The 15,875-nt window shown below is 29.6% G+C and overlaps 1 protein-coding gene across 1 annotated transcript in view; it reads left to right on the top strand.

Annotated features, from left to right (window-relative positions):
* The first annotated feature begins 3,820 nt into the window (after positions 1-3,820).
* Positions 3,821-15,875, top strand: part of PCDHAC2_1 (putative calcium-dependent cell-adhesion protein) — an 81,680-nt gene continuing 69,625 nt past the window's right edge. Inside the window, exons 1-2 of the mRNA XM_035730732.2 lie at positions 3,821-4,658; positions 4,693-4,815. The gene's annotated coding sequence lies outside the window, so the exon portion shown is untranslated. The remainder of the gene's footprint in view (positions 4,659-4,692; positions 4,816-15,875) is intronic.

The raw sequence follows: 15,875 nt of genomic DNA on the forward strand, positions 1-15,875 counted from the left end.
TTCAGTGAATTTTCTACTTCACTTCTTTACTATAAGTTAAACAACACTTAGATTGCAATTAGATGCTCTGAAAATATGTTTATCATACTATATGTTAATATATTCATTACTACAGTTATATATGAATATAGACAAATTGAAATTCATGTGATCACTACATATAGATGATGAAACCTGTAGGAATATGTCCTAGAACATTCGTTATTCACTTACATTGGATCCACAGACAAAATTTTAAACAAATAATATGAATAAGATATATATTGTTTTGTTATATCTCAATGAGTGGAAAGTTGTATTTCTGACGTTTCGTGACTTCTCTGGAGAAATGGTTTATATTAAGTCACGAAATGTCAGAAATATTATATTCTACTCGTTGGGACTTAACAAAAAAATATTTATTGTTAACTATATACCCAATATCCAACTGATTTGAAACTATCAAGTTCAACTTTAGTATTGATACCTACAAAATAATATAAAATCTGTTCATTTAATTCTTCTAATAATTTACCGTCAGTAAAATGGAACACACCAAAAATAAACTATTTTTTGGAAACTTTTCATCGATTTAACAAGTTGTAATCAAAGTCTAGAAAAATAAGTAATTCATAAAGATCAGATGCCTTTTCTATTGCAAAATAGGCTTCATTAAAGCTAATAGCAAGTAAATCGTACTCTTTCTTCTAATATTGTTCATTTATTTCATGAGATAAAAACAACAGCTTCTATCATAATTATTAGATTGTTGAGCAACTAATTTTTGTATTTATGACAACATAAACCTATTATCAGTGTAGCAGGGTTTGAAGGGGACTGTAGAATTTTCATAGTTGAAATCAGTAGCTAAATCGATAACACGTTGACATGTGAATGGTACTGGGTTCCGGTCCCGGGGTGGACATCAAATCCGTGATTCATGTACATCTAGCTGATGATCTCGGTGTGGAACAAAAGGTCTGTCCTAGATTCTACTACTAGTCATATTCCATCTATTCCATATTTTATCACAGTTGTACACGTTTTCGCTTCAAAGAATTACAGCATTAACAATACTTGAATTAAACTATAATTCTATACCGGATAACAATTTTATTTTATTTATTATTTACCAATTGATATAAGATTATTGTGAATAATTTATTAAACTTTGTGTTTTTACATGCTTCATGGGTGTATGATATCTTAATATATCAGCTATTTAAAACAGAATTATTTAACAGATTATTGATTTTTCAACGCAGCGAGTAAGCTTAAATTATAAATGAAAGTGGATAGTGTAACTGAGTGTGAATAACAGTACATGAAATACTCAAAAATTAACAGGTAACATCGACATTTATATTATCAAATAAGATTAAACATTTCTGTGAGGTATGAAAATTGAAATTTAGAGTTAAATTTCCTTTTGTAACAGATACCACTGAACGAAACAAAACATTTATGACGAGGTAAAACTAATAGCACTATGAATCTTATGTTTTGTTATCTAATCTATTTTACTATACTTGACCGTTAATTGATACCATGTTACCAATAATTTCAGCTTCTCATTATTTTTTTAAATGAAAAGCTTGAAGATCTTGAAGGTTTTAGGCTTAACGCTTACAACTGGAGAGATTTTTAAAACTACAAAATCAACGATCTTTGTCAGTCGCTAAGATTTTAGTTTCCATTTTATAAAGTCACTATGTTGTAGTTTAATAAAACGTCCCAATTTTGTTATAAAAATTCTGAATAATGGAAGACACAGGTTAACAATCAATGATTGTATTGTATACTGAAGCTAGTGAATTTCACAAAAGTTACAAACTAAATATTTCGGCTTTTTTGTAATAACATGATAATTTATCACACTAATGGAGTAATAAAAAATTGGAGGATTTTTCTAGAAAACTGAGTCTGACCACAGTTAGTCTTAAATTTCACTAGATAAAAGCTAAAATCAATGGTAATCTAAAATTGTTAAAACATTCTATGAAATAACAATTCGATCTTGGTAACAAGCGGTGTAACTTAAATAAGAATAGGAACCAATAAATAAGATAAATATGTTTAAAATTAATATCAAAAGCTACTTCAGCATCATTTTTATAGTCACAGGCAGTATAATTTAATCCTCGTGATTCACCTAACTCAGCTGGTTGTACTGTACTTCAGTATTATTGTTGACACTGATACTCAAACATGATACTGATAGCTTCAAATATTAACATAATATTGACTAAGCTATTTAGTTCAAATAGCTTCCATTCTATTACTGCTTATGAATGTCAATGTAGGATTTGCATATGTAGCATATGTGCAAAATTCATTATGAGAAAAAAATTCCTAGGAAAAATATTCCATAGATTTTTACCTTTACCATCCTTTTGAATGTCACAAATATAAAAAATCGTTTGTTTTATTAAAACCATATGACTTAGTCCTCGTAATTGTAACTTTAAGTCGTTCATGTCACTCAATTGTTTATTCACATCATATTTTTCATCTCATAAGAGTATCGACTTAATTTAATTAAGAATGTTTTCTTGTTTACAACTTAACAATAAATAAATAAATCAAATGTGAGGGTTTGAAGATGAACTCAAATTGAGTGTTTTATTGAAAACAACATGAAGAATCAATAAAATAACGGAAAGAAATTATGATATAACCAAAATCTTATTTGTAATCTGTTCAACAGTATAAAAATATAACTAAATATTTTTGCAATATTATTGGAAAATAAAGAAAAACATGAACTGTACAACAACAAATAGGTCGATGTAAGGGAGAATAGAGAGTGGCTAGCAATGGGATTCTGGACGCGTGTTTCGTCCTATTTGAGACTCGTCAGCTGGATGTGCCTGCATCTCAGAGTTGATGTTCACGCTATGACTCAAACCGAGTACCGTTCGCTTCAAGCGCCATTGCGTTATTAACTTAGCTAGGACGAAACGCGCGTCTTGGATTCCACTACTAGCCACTATCAACCCTTGCTTACAATACTCGTGAATTAAGGCAATATCGAGGCAATACTCATGGTGTGCATATATGCCGATAAGAGACTGATCAATCGCAGTCCTAAACGTCAATAGGAAGATTCAAGTAAACAATATCAAGTGAATTTATACAGGCCGATAGTTTAATATCTTTAGAAGCTGGTATATTAGATCATTATTGTCACATTTTATCATTATATACATATCCATTTTATTGAAAAATAGATAAGGCAAAATATTATCGAAAACCAGTTATATGTACAGGTTAATATCAAACTGCACTTTTTTAAAAAATAAACTTTAAAACTACTAAGATACATTTTCAGTTTAAGTGAACATCTTAAAACATTTACTATTCACTTGTGTTATTCAATTCAATCGTGATCCATTCAGCCGAATACTTATCTTGATTTAAGCTATTTAGATTACAATTTGTCATAATGTAGAAACTATACATATGATGAAGTTGTTTGCAGTTTATTATATGATTACTATATATCTCTTTCTTTCTTTCTTTCCCCCCTTCTCTGCAAATAATTGTTAGTATACAATTTGAAAAACAATATTACAATAGTATTGTATAAACGTTAGAGATGTTTAATGTTATAAATATAATAAATCTTTTTAAATGTTTTTATTTCTCGCTGACCTTAATTTTGGATAGAATGTAGTTAAACGAAGAAAAGTCAAGTGAAAACGTTTTTGTGCACCGTTAATATTGTTTCGGCAAAACAAACATGATAATGTCAAAATAGCTCAATTGTATTTAATAAAAAGACTTTTTTTTATAAAGAAAATATATATTTACATAAATATTCCATGAATAAGATTCAGTACCTGTGACTGTACAAAACATTTATTATTGTTTTATAATAAACATTTGTAAAAGGATTGGATTTATGAAACAAATTCACGCTATTATTTCTTCAGTAACCAGTGAAACTAATTTGTTTATTAGGCTAAACGAAATTACCTGATTCGTAATTATTTCAGTAGATTTCTGAAAACAAAATATATTATGATGTAGACACCAATTAAATTAGACGTCCGTCAGTTGTTATTTGCAAAATGATCAACAAAATGAAAATCTGGAAGCACAGGATGGCCACTTCATACTAGTGTAGGTCTCTTCAGCAGTGTGTGTCCACGATCCCACACTCGGTACTCTAACAAGGGAACTTCGGTCTCTCACTCGAACACTTAACCTCCAGACCACTGAGCTGGCTTTCAATGTTGATAATCCCTAATTTCAATCAACCCACAATGTTGCACGACCATCATCTATTGTCTACAGTGAACAACTGCCTCACACCAAACATAAAAGAACTCCACTGGTGACGGTTTCTCATTATACCCCAGGTTTCGAATCCTGTGTGCCGGATAGAAGATTTGAATAGCTGAGAAGCCCCATACTAGTACGGAACTCCTATCCAGTGCTTCCAGGTCTTTATTGGTGGTTAACCATTTTTCAATTCATGATCTCAATCAAAGCTCAACAATCTCCACAACTATATAGTGAAAAAAAATTGAAATTCTCCACATAAACGAGATTTTGGTATAAATGGAATTAAATAATACGTTTGTACAATTATCAATCAAAAAAGGAAACAATATGCTGAAATTAAAGTGACTTTATCCTGATTGGTGCATATCAACCAATAAAAAACTATCCAGGTAAAATGGTAATTTTGAATTTATTCTTGATTAGAAAAAGAATTTAACAATCTGATTATAAAATTTTATCAATATTGTTCCACTGTTTAAATAAACCGATAGTGATATGGAATTGTAGCTTGTTGTATATAATGGAATAATACAAAAATTTTAATGGGTAAGTACTTTGTTTTGTTTAAATAGATATCAAACACTAATGTATATCATATTTTGTTATTTGGATAATATGATATAATTATTTCCATTACAAACATTATTAATAATGAATATTTAATACATCTGAAAGCTGTATCATTGTATGCAGTTATTTACTGAAATACAGAGTCTAATCGCTCAAATTCAGTCAGAACTAATGAGATTTTAATAAATTCATATTTTTTGGACTAACTGATTATATGATCTAATTACGATGTTCATAATATCTGACTGGTATTCATCCCAGTACAAAGTTTGTGTTCATTGGTATATTTTTAAATAGAGGTACTGCACTCTACCCCTACATACATAAAGAAATAATGGATTATGTAAATTTGATTACAAATTGAATTATACGAAAAGTAGCTGTACAATTTAATTGTTTTTTAAACTGAGTGTATTTACTAGATGATTTCTTTCTCCTTTTAAATTTTTCATGAAAGAGTGCTTTACTATCTGTTAAACAAATGGGATCAGTGCAATATATAATACGATTAAGAAATATACTTAACTGTTATTTATTAAAATTACAATATAGCTGTCTGATATTTGAATATGAAATGATACTGCTTCACGACTACTAACACAAACATCTAACCAAGTACCGTATCCACTTTATTAGTTTAAATTTCAATCAAAAAGCGTGTGCAAGTTGTCCAAATTTGGCAGCACTGAAACTTTGTCTTTTATGTTTATTGCAATGTAGGCCTTATGTTAAATGGGTTCAGATCTAATCTACATTTTTCTAAAAATACCAAAACTGATACCTTAGCTGTTTTGCTTCACGCAACCAATTAACTATCATTTTAATTAGTGTTTTCATCAATGTGGTATGACATAATTATGATAGGACTTATGTTGTATACGACTGATGGAGTGAAAGACGTTTCGTACTAAAACAATTTTTTTTACTTTATGAATAAACATACAATATTATATAACATTTTGTTGACAAATTTCTAGTAAGCGTTTGAGACATTTTCGTGTATGAGTAAAAATTATCATCCGATGCATTGAATTGAAATGACCACTATATTATTTAATCATGTCATGAAATAATCGCCTGAGAAAATAAAGCTGCATTTTTGACAGTTGATTGACTAAATATATAAATGACGTCGTTGTTACTATGGAGATATCAAAATGTGCTATTCTTATCTTAGTTTGTCTTACTCTTCAACAAATTTGTTCTGGTAAATGGTTTTAGTGATTAATTAAAGAAAATGTTATAATTATCATTTTTATTGCCGTTAATTAAAACTAGTCATGTTCACTTGAAAAAGAATAATGCTTGTTAAAATAATTCACATCAAATACATATCACACTGTTTTTAGAATGACAATAACATGGCAACACGGTCATGAATTAAAAAATTCAGCTGCATTGACAAATATAGTTTTTCTTTTATACACAATAATCTGAGGCCTGTTGTGTATCTTTAGTGGCCTGTGGTTCTGATTCCAGTTAGATCGTATGAATGCTGGTTATCGCCTATCCTCGTACATAATCATCAACTTAAATTGCGTTAGTCAAGAACGGAATTAAATAAGTCAAATAACGATTAATGAACTTTTGAATACATATATTTCGTATATGAAGCGAATGGAATAGAGAGAAGAGAAACAACGCGGAGTGGAGATGGCGGGTAAGCCAACTCTCATTTAACCAAGCGTTAATCACTATTTATGATTACACAAAAGTAAGTTACAGATATGTGATGAGTAATGGAATAAGAAATGCACACACACCTACGCGCTCATATAAAAGCAGTCAAGATTGATAAGCGGATAAATAACAAGGTCGGAATGTGACTCAAGTAGAATGAGCTGTCCGAAAGCAAGAATAAGGTATATGGGCTTAACGTAATAACCGGCACTACATATCTAAACTTATGCCCTTACTACCACCTATTTCAATGTTCGTCTAACTACAAGTGATCAGATGATATGGATTGGTTAGTTTTGTTGATGAAACCAATTCATCTTAACATAACAAGTAACGTAGATAATCACATTATATGAAATAATCTTATATATTCGTTCTATTTAATCCTTTCATCAAAAAAGTAACTACTGTGAAATAACATTGGGTTGTCTTTTATCATCAGAAATGACCAGCTATTCGAAATAAATCATTTTCATATTGCATAACAGAAATTGGAACTAACACTGTATAAGAAATAAGGACTTTCGTCTAAATTTGAACGTATAGTTTCACAATATTTGGGCGCCGAGTTATTAAAGAAGAATAATGTATTTGTAAAATCTCAGCGAAATAATTTGAAGTAAATCGATAATTTTGTTGTTTGATTATATTTTCCTTGAAAAAGATTGGACCAGATTGCCAGGCGAAACGTTGGATTTATTTCAAATTCTTTCGCTGAAATTTTACAAATACATTCTTCCTCTTTAATAACACTGTATAAGGTTTAATAATCTTTAAAGGAAAATGACCACAATAAGAACAGAAAATTCAATAAATGAACTAATGATGCATTAGTTTTGAGTAGAAAAGAAAAATTGAAAAGTAAATCACTTGTGTTTATGATGAAAAAGAGAAAATAATTTTAATGTTATTCTACATATATAACATTTCAAGTTTGATCAAGTTTAATGACCGTTTGAAAACTGTCTAACTTTCTATAGAAAATCATTAGAAGACAACAACAACAACAAAAATATAACTTGTCTATTAATGATAAAAGAAAATTATTAAAAAGACAGTTAAAACCTGTAATTGGATTGTTTTCAATGTTAAGCAATAACTATTTAAACTAATAAATAATTAATTAAAAGCTTTAAATTTGTTAAGATTCTAATCATAATGATTGTTCAACATCCTGTGCCTAATGAACATCATATTTTATAGTTTGATGATGAGTATGCTATAAAAAGAATGATAGTGAATAAGAGAAAAGAATGAGAAGAGAACGACGACGACAATGACGAAGGAGAAGAAAAAGGTGTAGTAGAAGTAAAATTATAAATTTGCTTTTTACCCTGTGAATCAATCTATATTTCAATGAAATCGTTCTTTTTTCGCGTTTTAGTTGAATTTATACAAGAAGTGTAATTAATAAAAAGATTACATAACTAATAATTAGCTGATGTCACATTAAATGTAAAGTAAAGAAGATCAATTAAAACGTGTAATTGAAGTTTGTTTGTTTTTTATTTCTGAAAAATAGCGTCTTCTGTATTGTCTACTGAAAAGACTAATAATAAGTTATTCTATTAAAAACTAAAAAAAAATTTATTAAAATTCATTTAAATCTATATATTCATTAGACATACTTTGAAGAGTTTCATTTATAAGGAACATTATTAGTTCGTGATTGGATGGATTCAATAGGAAAACTTAGACCTAGGTTTCATATTACTTAGATCAGTGGTTAACATTTAAAGGTCAATTAATCTTATTAAACATTTCCTTGTAGTAAATTAGAATATTCTAGAGGCTTGAGGATATAAACAATCCGACCCATATCATAATAATACACTAATACGGAAAAACATGGAATATTAAGTTTACTAGGTAAAATCCTTAATTGAACGTTTTATTTTATGGAAATTGTAAGAATTCTATATAATAGTGAAGTATTTTATTTTCACATTTCTGCATGATTGTATAATCGAGTTAGGTTGGTTTTTTATTGGAAAAACGTATTCAAACGATGTGTTTACATGTTTAAATTGTATTTAAGTTGATGAAATAGGAGTATAACACTGGAAATATATTTATTTATATCCGTTTAAGCCTTTATGTCATGCTTCCCGGCTGTTGTTGCTACCTTGACATGGTGGTCGGGCTTGCTTATCGTGATGAAGCAACCGAGCTATACTGGTGGGAACAGTCGTTCCTCAAGGTCCTATCATGCCAGACAGGTCGATTGAAGAGCGATATTATATCCTTACGTAAAATCTTTCTTTTATATATTACACCACTGAGTTAACGGCTTCTATGAATCCGGTGTTCGTCTTGCTGTGCTAATGAAGTGTGGCAACTTGGACTGATGCATGTATGTGCCTGGTCCTACGTTGTAGCTGACTAACTGACTTATGTCATGCTTGACGATTAGCAACAGATCGTATTATTGATGAATTTTGTATGATTTGGAATGATTTTAAAAATTCAACAGATAGTAGTCACAAATGGGTGGAAAGTACTCAATGTTGCATAGAGCAATTATGTGGACTTTTAATACAGCGAAACTACAATCAATGTTTTCTACGCGTCCAATGGTTACTCTGAAATCACATAATTAATAACGTAGACCGGGCACCTCTAATAATTCAAGTACCCCTATAGAAGAAGTTATATTGGGAGGTGTTATAGGAATTATGATGTTTGTACTCTAGAGCATCTCCCAATAGGGTCAGGAAAAGGTATAGTTATAATTCTTACTAGTTCAACTTAACTTCATTTGGTTCAAATGAATCATGCAGACAACACAAGTCAGTTATTAATAGTAATATGTGATGTTAACAGTAATCTGCTTAAATCCATAACTGTAAGAATCACTGAAGCAATGGCAATTCAAATCAAAAGGCCTGAGCTATGAGTCCAAAGGATATATTACCAACCGCTCTTTTTAAATTGACTTAATTCTGGCCTAATTAGTCAACAATCATTTCGACAATATGAAGACATAATTTAACTAACACACAGCATTTCTCTTTGTGTTTTCATAGCTTAAATTTACCATATTTACATATCTTAATAACATCGTTATTATTATTATGACGTTTATAGTTTCTAACCAAATTATTTTATCCTCGATCAAATACGTTTAATGATATTTAATTATTATTATTTTATATATTCCATGTTAACTGATCAATAATCTCACAACTTAAATAAACCTACAAATTAATTCAAGTTAACACTATATTATTTTATAAGGCCGACATGCCACAATTTCCTAAAGTGTCATTTTAAATGATGTATTTGTCTTACATTTGGCTATCTCCTTTGGAACATCGATTTGAATTCATAACTGTAGAACCTGATGAGAATTAATTAAAATGAATATTCTTGGTTCATGTATCATTGTTTGATAACAGTTCCTTTAAATTTCTTTGGCGTCCATGTTTAGAATATAGTCCTTTTTTCACAAAAGTCTACTTATTTCAGTAGATATATGGTTGTTGTTTAGTTTATTGTTCTATTTTTGGACGTGTAATAAACTGAAATCTCTTTTTAAAATCCCTCTCCTTCTATAAATCCACCTAATCGTTTCATTTCCTCTGAACATATCTCGGAAGATAATTCTAGTCACATAGTATGAATTATATTTGTATAATAATATCAGCTATTGAACAATCTTTATCAAATAATAGTATTAAAATGTAGTTATTCACAGATTTCAGTCTATTAAATTTTAATCAGAGAGGGGTTTTGTAGATATTATAATAATTTAATAGTTGAACGCATGAATCAACTGAAGCTAGAGTACCATGGAAAACCTGGTTCTGCTGTGAGATAGTAACTCACTGATGACAATGGTGGATGGTGACGCAACTTCGTAGATTGGTTGAAGTTAGACCGGGTCAGCGGTCTAAAAGTTAAGCGCTCGCGCGCGGGACTGATAGGTCCTGGACTCAAATCTCACGAAGCGGGATTGTGGATGAGCACTGCTGAAGTGTCCGATATTAGGACGAAACAGCCATCCAGTGCTCGCAGGTTTTCCATGATGCTCTAGCTTAAGTTGACTCATGAATTCAATTATTAAATTATTAGATTTTCGTCCAATTAATATAGTTGTTTGTAATGTATCTCAAATGTTTTTATCTGATAATCAGATAAGAAGCAATCAAAAGTGAGATTATAGATTAATCAAGTATGATAATCATTCAGTCTAACATTTGATTTTATTCTAGAGGTTTTAGTCCTTTGTTTCGTTATTTCAATAGGATAATTCAGTGTATTCTGTGAATCATTTCTTGAGAAAGATCATTGTCATAATTATCTGAATTCGATTTATAATCACTCCAAAGGAAATCAGTTTATCAGAGTGATATATATTTTCCCTTAAATTATATTTTTTGGTATTCACAGATCAGGGTTATTTATTTCGTGGCACACTAAGGTCAGTTAAAATTTGCTTACATTTGTCTATCATGCGGAATCAACTCGATCATATCATAGATGTAGTTTTATGATGTTTTTCACGTTCAAACTAGCTCGTTGCATGCAACTAAGATTTTACAACTTCTCAATATAACCATTAGCCTAGACTTACTCACTTACATGCTTACGACGGTTAACCCCAATTGAGCGTAGGTCACTGACCAACATTCTCCAACCCACTCTATCTTGGGGCTTCGTTTCTAGTTCCATCTAATTGTTGTTCATTTTTTCATGTCTGTCTCCTTTTCTGGGCATAATGTGCTCTTTGATCTTACTCTCCTCCTTTGATCTTGAGGACTCCAAGTGAGGACTTGCCTTGTGACTCAGCTGGATTCTTCCCTCAATATGTGTCCTATTCACTCCCAGCGCTTCTTCCTGATTTCTTCCTCCGCTGGAATCTGGTTTGTTCTCTCCCACAGTAGGTTGTTGCTGGTAGTGTCACACCAACGGATCCATAATTGTGGAATATAAGCTGTGCTGAAGTTAGAACACAAGTGATGTCCAAGAATGTACAACATATTTTATGTTTATTACGTTCAGCTAGCAATCATCAGATACAACATAAGGAAGTAATACTCTTAGTAAATAAATTGTAAGGTTTATACAAAGACTTTAAGAGTTATTATGGATTAGATAACTTGAAATAGGTCATTATTCATTCACTATTCAATATACTTCATTGTACATATAGCTATTCTTTCATCAGGTTTAAAGTTAACCATCAAAAAAGAAAAGTAACAAACGTATCATATTTGTTTATGACTAAGAAACAATTCTAATACAGTTTTTTTACAGTTACTAATCATTTCACTCAATTTACTTTACAGAAATCCATGACGCAATCTTGACATCTAATGAATATAACCACAAATCTATCACATTCATAATCATAAATAAATTTTATTAATGTACACAGTTAGATTGGGATCAAATTAAATATTTTGCTTTTTTTTTCTTTTCAACTAACAAGATTTGTGAATTACATCGAATACTTTTTTGTTTTTTTTGTTTTGGTATTTTACATTTTGTCTATCATAATCAATTTTTCTTTGGAAAAAATTTTTTTCAATTTTTTTTACCCAATTTCATCTTATTCTTTCAAAGATCAGATGAATGTCTTAGTCTTCCATTAAAATGTAGAGGATAGTAAACATTATTCTCTCATATCCTCTTATTGTCAATCTTGAAACGAGACAGTAATATTTAATTGCAATTTTTGTACATTCTTCCAAGTTAACATTTACCAAAAAAAACAGCGATACTATAGAAATATGATTTAAAATAATTTAAGCCATTATTTCATTGAAAACATTTGGTGAAACATTAAAAATACCTGCTGTGCTCAATGGTAGATTATATAAAACGATACTAAATAGACATGATAGAGTAATGTAAAAATAAAACATCTATACTACTTTTGAATGAGAAATTTTCATTACTTTTCTTAATGATTAAAAGTAAATGATATGTTAACTCCAATTGTGTTTACTCATATAATATATTGTACGTTTAATATTGAATAAGTTTATTCTATAGAGAATCAATTATTCTAGACGTTGGTTTGTTTAAAAGAAACAATGATGAATCGTAAACAGCAGCTTATGTAGAACAAAACATATAAGCCCACAGTACTGTTTTCAGTTGAATCCTCATCAACTTTTACTCCAATTTATAGTTAAACAGAAATATATGAAATAAACCCTGTAGATTAATGCAATGAGTGAGCCAATGATAACATGATCTGAATTACACAACTATCATCGTTCCTATGAAGTAACAGTTAACGATAGGTGGAGTAGTAGTAATGATAGGAACAAGAAAAATAGTACGGAAAGATGAACGAGTATTTCAACTTAAGATGAAAGTCATTACTTTGAAAAAAGGACTCACTAAATTAATGGCAATAAAATTTACGTAATACATATGAATGAGGAAGAGAAACAAATAGGTAGAGAAAATATATACAAAGGAGATGGAAGAATTTGTCGGATATTTTAATTTTTTCTGTTCTCCATGAAAGGATAGATACTGCAAACGTGTGTCAAACACAATGCTCATCTCTTTTTCATACATGGAACAAATCAGAACTCCGTCATGAAAGTGTGAAGGTATAAAATAAATCATCCTATGATTTTTAGTTTTTTCTGTCATTTTGAGTTCATTGATCAAATGTAGTAAAACAGAGAAAAGTATCTACTTGTTTTTTACACGATTCAAGATGCTCGCTTAGTTGTTAACTGCTTACCCTAAAACTAAGCCTAATATACCTATTTCAAAAGCAACAACTGAACTTGTAAATAAACATTGATATAAGAAATACATGTTACTTATTCTACGTTTCAGCAATATCTATTGACTTAATTGGCCTTTTTTACAACCTTAAACGGTCGATTACATCGAACAATACTAGATATATCTTTACTGAATTTAGTCTTTAAGAAGAAAGACTTCTTATAATTAGATAATATCTTATTGTATGAAATAATTCTCCAGTTTACATTCTGTTTTTTAAAGATTTTCTATTCAAGATTTTTCTTTTACTGACTTCCAATTTTTATTATCTTCATGAATAATAAATTCATTTAACACTTTAAGAAAAATCTTTTTTTTCTTTCGATTCAATAGTAGATTATTGAGTAACTAAAAGTAGATACAGAATGCGAATTTCTGCATGAAACTCAATAGAATTATTCGTATGTATATACAACATACACAATTCCTATTACATGCTTATCTACATATGCTAATCTATGTATAATCAATACATAGAATTAAATACCCTATTAGTTAATTGTTTAATTTTATTTAAAGGACATTGGTTAAACTAAATATTCTCCAGAAAAAAAAAAGAAAAAAAGAAGAAAACGTTCTATCCCAAATAGGTTTTAAAATAAATTTTAAAAAAAAACTAATAAAATGTCGTAAAATCATAAAGGAAACAAACTAGAAATTCCTTTGGTGATAAAAAATAAGAGTCAATCAATAGTGGGTACGACTTGTTGAACCATGAATAAATAAATGTTGTTCTTTTTTAAAAATTTAAAAAAAGTGCAACTTAGTTTTATCATAAAAATGAACAAATAGAATCATTACAAAAATTAAAGTAAATAAACTAGTTATTACATAATGTAAATATGCAGTAAACAAGTGTTAATTGTAATTCATATATATATACGTATAGCAACTCACGAGCAATCGATTTGGTTCACATTTAATTCGATTAAGTCATTTTGTTAACTTATTAACGAATTGAGTCATCCGTACAACAACAACAACAACCTATCTATATCATTTTATCATTATTATTGTTGCGAATGTATAAACATGTATGCTTGAGCATTGTTTACTGCCTACGCATTTATTCACGCTGCTAGCCTTACTACTAACCGCTTAATTGATTCGATGGTTCATTCATTTCACTATGTATATATATGTCCATGTTATTCATATTCATTGCTCTCTCTCTCTCGCTTAATTGTACTCGCTTACTCGTACTCATATTCGCTGACTCACTCACTCACTCGCTCGCTTACTTGCTTGCCTTTCGGCACAACTCTTTCATGGTTGTTTAACGCACCTGTAATTGTGGATATCTGTGTGTGGTCCCATAATAAACATAATCGACACTTCGTATTCGCCTTCTGATTAATATACCGTTCGGGCGTTATCTAGTGATGGTTATCAAGACGAACTGTATACGAAGTTTAAGGATTATATGGAATACCGACCACCACATACTTATACATATATCTATAGTAATATTTATGCAGAGATGTTAGTTACAGATAGAATAAAACTTTACATATTTTAAGTCAATAACATTTAGATAATCGATGTATCAGTTAAAGTTATGAAATTCAGATGGTAGACAGGTTTAATGTTCATTTTATTTACCGATTACTGTCTCTGATCATCAACTTTAATGATTATTTTTCTATATGTAAGTCTGTATCTAAACTGCAATATTTTCATATTGTCTAATTAATATATTCTGTGATGTATGCTACTCATGTTGACAGACATAAGCAGTATGTAACATCAATCAAAAGTGGAATGCCTGGTAGCAGAAAGTTGAGAAGATCTAATTGAAGAAACCAGAAATGTAAACATAAATCAACTGTAATAACAACAGGAATGAAGGGCCAATGACGTTTTCACGAGACAATTATTGGAAGATTTGCAAATAAAGTACTTCATGTATGGTTCTTTAAATTGGTTAGTCCCACTTAATCCATCATCCGTTACAATGATAGTTGACAAAATATCCAATAATATATATTTTTTCTTATTAAGTAAATGATTGATAGTTGTTTATGTTTGGATGTGTAGATATAGTGTATAAGTATACTAGGACAAAACGGTTGTCCAATGATCCCATGTTTTTCATGATGGTCTAGCTTTAATTGATTCATGAATTCAATTATATGTACTAAACAAAAACTTTAACCTAAATATTTTAAAAGATAGATTCAATAAAGTTAATACATCAAAAGCTGAAATATAGACTAAATAGAATTTCAGCTATTGAATACTGATTCTAATGTTTTATTTCATTGAACAGTTCATTCATGATGATGATTATTTTACTAATGTTAACAATCTATTATAGTTTTAAAAGAATCCAAAAAAAGAACTAAACATTAGTTGTTTACACTTTTCATTGATTACTGAAATGTTGATAATGGTAAAATAATAATTTCTTATTGAATGCAAATTCAGTGACTAGATATTTTAATATAACCGGGCAATTATAAACATAAAGTGGATATACTCTTTATATAAGAAGAAAACTTATTACCATTAATATTACTTTTCAAAGAATTGATTTCCACAATGTTAACCAAACAGCTTGATGGTAATCCAGAATTTGCTAACAAAACACGCCCTATTGA

The sequence above is a fragment of the Schistosoma haematobium genome, chromosome 1 (assembly GCF_000699445.3).
Source record: "Schistosoma haematobium chromosome 1, whole genome shotgun sequence".
Lineage (NCBI taxonomy): Eukaryota > Metazoa > Platyhelminthes > Trematoda > Strigeidida > Schistosomatidae > Schistosoma > Schistosoma haematobium.